Consider the following 4,798-nt stretch of genomic DNA (forward strand, 5'->3'; position numbering starts at 1 on the left):
AAGTACCAATCCGGCCTGGCAAGGTGATTATGAAGGTTGTACATCGAACCTTGAAAATCCCTGGGATTTTAAAAAGCCTCATGCATATACAGAAATACTAAAAGATAACAGATAATTTTTTCTCTACAGAATCTATTACAAAACCCCAGCAGGCGACAGACTCCCCAGGGTGCAATCCTATGCATAGTTAGACAGAAAAAGTCCTACAACTCCCAGGTTTCCCCAACCAGCAATGGCTGTCTGGGGAATCCTGGGAGTTGTAGGACTTTTTTCTGTCTAAACATGCATAGGATTGCACCCTTAATTAATCAGATAGAAGAGGTTGTTTTCATGTTTCAAGCATATTAAGGAACAATTACATTAATTTAGCCCTGTTTTATCTGCTATCTGTGTTATGACTGAAACAGGCATTTTTAACTGCAGCTCCATTATCTAAGGTTCAAAATTAAAAAAAAAAAAAGCAGTACTACTTTACAAGGACACCCAAGAGGACATTAACTACAAGGCTGGGTAGAAATAATGCCAGGTCTGTGAGAAGTTCAAACCTGACTTCTCAAAGCAGGAAAACAGATCTTTTAGGACACCTGCGCACACTCCAGTTTTTCTAGGGGAAAAACTGTTATTTGATATTATAAAAGTGCTTTCTGTTTAATGACAGATGACTACTTCCCTCTTTGTGGAAAAAAGTGGGCATTGCCCCAGGATTTCAGGCTGTACAGGGGCTTGTTTACAGCATACAGCCAATGTAAAATATTCTGTAGATTGGGTTGGTATTCTACTGTTCAGCTCCCCATAAAAGCCTTTATCTTTAAACATGACAATATCAACTTTGTGGCTTTCATGTGGATGATGAGCAGGCGCTTGCCAAACCACTTCAGCCAGAATTCCAAAGCTGGAAACTGTGAAAGCGAATCCATGAACTTTGTGCAGGCAGCTGGTAAACATATGAAAGACAGATCACGGTTAATAAACCATTAAGAGTTTGCCCGTGATTACACATTATTTGCATTCAAACCGTTTCCTGAGCAGGAGTTTGCTGACCATTACTTTCTGATAAAAATAGTAAACCTGAAATATATTTTTCTGGGGCATGTAGCTAGTTCTCTTAATTAGTAGCTATGACTAGCCTTTCAGATGAATTTGCCTAATCCATCATGGATCCCTCTCATGGTAAGATCCCCACCCCACCCTGAACTTGCATAAGTTGCCATAACCAGAGTTAGAACACATGTGCTTTGCATGCAAAAGGTCCTAGGTTCACTTCCTGGCATCTCCAGGCAGGATTCTTTTCCTGGTCCAACTTGAAGATGCCGGGGATTGAACCTAGGACCCTCTGCATACCAAACAGGTGCTCTGCCACTGAGCTACAGCCCCTCCCAAGCAGGTGCTTGGTAGTCCACTGAAAATTGGCCAAGTAGTTACTGGTGGACCACAGACCATCTTTCACCTTCCCCTTGAACCACAAAACTCTGTTTTGGCTGCTTTGGGTATATGGTTGTCACGTTTCTTCTTACATGACTGTGTGCACAGCTTTTCCACAAGCTCCCAGTGCTGGGAAAAGAATTTGCCTATTGCATACAAAGGGTTTCTTTGCTCTAATGAGGGTTTCTTAAAGACAGCTAGGGTGCTTACAGACAGATCTTTTATGATGGCATCGCCCTGGCTTATTCCCAGAATTTTATAAGGGGTCCAAGCAGAGTCATTTCCACTTGTATCTGTCCTATGCTTTCCCACCACTACTTCTGTCTTTTTTCCTACTGCAGAAAAATCATTAAAAAGATGGAATAGTTGCACATTGCCTTCTAATTGGTAGTGCTAACACCCCTCCATCTGGAAGCACCTGTAATGACTTAAATATGTTTGTGATGTCCATGTGCCCATATAGGTGTTACACCACCTTAAGTGTCATGGCTTCCCCACAGAATCCTGGGAAATTATTTTTTGGGAGAGGATGTAGAGAGTTCAAATACCAGCCCCATAGTAGGGCAGGAGAGTGACATTTAAATCAGACATTTAAATCAGTTTGTAATGTAGATTTATAGAGTTAGAGGTGCCCTTAGAGGCCATCTAGACCAAGCCATGCTCAATGCAGAATATCCATCAGAGCTGGAACATTCTCAACGGAGAGCTGCCCAGCCTTTGCTTGGAGACCTCCAGCAAGGGAGAGCCTACCACCACTCTAGGTAATTGCTTCCATTGTCAAACTCATACCACCAAGAAGTCTCTTCTTGTACAAAGGAAATCTACCTTGTGTAGATATGCCACCAGCCACTTTTCCCACTCTCTCTTTTCTCCATCTCATCCCACATAACACAAGCAGAAGTTTTCAGCCTTTTCGGGGGGGGGCACCTTTACCTGCAGCCTTTTAAATGGGAACCCCTTTCAATGCCTGACTTTATGTTGCCCCCTTATTTCTCTTCTCTCCCACCCATTTTTGTTACATTATTTTTATATATATGACGTTTATAAAAGCAAAAGAAAATGCACCCCCACCCCCAATGCAACCCACTGTCACGAGCTGCAGGATCTTTGTGTATTTGTCCAATGAACTACAGGTGGCAGCCTACTCAATCTAGTTCCTTCAGGCCCTGAACTGACTCTGCCCACCCAACCTGGCCATTGATCCTCCTAGGCAGGAAGGAGTATAAGAGGTCTTCCTGTTCCTATTAAACCTTGCTTGAGCAACAAGGTCTTCCTGAACTCTGGCATGTTCCTGTGTCCTTGGTTTCTCTTTGGTCTTGCCTCCTGGCTTGTCCTTCAGTCCTGACCACCTTTGATACCAACTACTGGCTTGTCCTATGATTCCTGATTCCCTATTCCTGGCTCATCTACCTATGGCCAAGTCATGATACCCACCTTAGGATGGCCTTCCTACTTTACATGAATACAACTTCAGAAGGCTCGGTGGCAGAACAAATGCTTTGTTGGTCTCAGATTCAATCCCTGGCAATGCTTGAATCATGGGCAGAGTTGGAGGTCCTTAATGAGATCAACAAGACCCCCTACTCCTCTTAGTGTTCGCCAAATCATGCCCTCCCTTGCAGCCTTTGAAAAACAATCTAGAAGGGCCATGAAAAAAGGTAAAGGGGAGGGGGTGCTGGCCCTCCTGTAATGTGAGCATTGGTCCCCAGGATTCCAGCTAGCAGGGATGAGGGAAACTGAGACCGGGCCTAGAGAGCTTCTAGCAGTCAGAGTTGACAATGCTAGGTGGACTAATAGTCTTATTCAGTGTACCGCAGCAGCATAGCTTCAGAAGCGTCCTACTTTTCTTCAGCAAATGCCTCTCATTCCAGGAGTGGGTGCTTCTCTCCCAGACACTTGCTTGACCCAGTAATATTGATATTCCATTTAAACTGAAGTAGTCAGTTGTTTGACAGATAGCACTGGCATCTACACTTAGGCGTGAACTTAGATGGGAGAAAGGTACAAACTGTAACCACTAGATGGAGTCAAACTTCAGGTCACATAGAACAACTGGTGCATGCATGGATCCTTTAACAATCATCACTATCATTTTTGTTTCCCTCTTATGGGAGTGGGCATCTCATGGCCCTCCAGATGTTTTGGCCTGCAACTGTCATCAGCCCTAGCCAGCATAGCCAATGGTGAGGAATGATGGGAGTTGACGGCCAGAACATCCGGAGGGCTACAAGTTGCCCACCTCTGGCCTTTTCAGATCTTTAGCAATTATCAAAATTTGTTCTGGAAAGTTCTATAAGTTTTTGTTTAAATTAATGACTGTCAACATGACATCTCTGATATGCTTCCAAGAAAGTTTATGAAAAGGTGGTTAATGTCCCACTAAGGGTACATTAAGATATTTTAAGCTGAATGGAACTCTAGTCTGCCACAGTCAGGGCTGGATTACTGATTATACCAGATACCCTCCCATCTAGGGAGCTGGCCAAACTGGAGCTTTTGCTATGGTTCAGTTGTGTGGAGATTCACAGGGTTAAAGTGACGGTCCTGGGAAATGTCTCCTTCTGTACCTCCCTAATGCTTAAGATTTGTTAGTGAGGCTCTGCTAATGGCACCATCTTATGTGGTTGCTAGACTGGCCTCCAAAAGAAACAGGACCTTTTCAGTTGCAGCCCCAGAACTCTGGAATGAGACATACATATGCCTCCACCCTAAGACAGGAGGTTCTTCTCTCACAGCGTGCCCTCCACATTTGATTTATTAAAACATGCCTCTTCTTCCATCTTGTGATGGGGTGAGGGGCTGATGGTGTGTGTGATTTTAAAATATGCCCAATAAGTTTGACTTTTGAAATGTTGAGTACACTGCTTTGAAAAATACTGAAAAGGTAATAAATCTTTAAGGGTGCAATTCCATGCATGTTTAGACAGAAAAAAGTCCTACAATTCCCAGCATGCCCCAGTCTCCGTGGTTGGCTGGGGAATGCTGGGCGTTGTGGGACTTTTTTCTTTGTAAATATGCATAGGATTGCACGTTAAGTTAAATAAATAAATAAATCTTGCTCCCTACATCTTCCAGAATTCCCTGCAGCTCAGAACACTGGAAAACAAGGAAGCAGTTACCATTTTTCAGTGTTGAGGGAAACACAGTAATGCTGGCAGGATACCCAGCAGGAGGGGGCAAACATTTTTCTGTATTACTCAAGATGTCATGCACAATGCTACAGGAAGTTATAGCTGCTAGGGTTGTGGAATTCCTGCATCCTGATGCAGCTTTCCTATTCCAGCTGTTACGTCAGGAAATATGGGTCCCAGCCCTCACTTTGCGGTATACTGTGGATGTGGGGACAAGTAAGGTGGCCTTGTGTCCTTTTTTACAG

The sequence above is a fragment of the Heloderma suspectum genome, chromosome 4 (assembly GCF_057233095.1).
Source record: "Heloderma suspectum isolate Gila_16-S chromosome 4, 16-S_ref, whole genome shotgun sequence".
NCBI classification, from domain to species: domain Eukaryota; kingdom Metazoa; phylum Chordata; class Lepidosauria; order Squamata; family Helodermatidae; genus Heloderma; species Heloderma suspectum.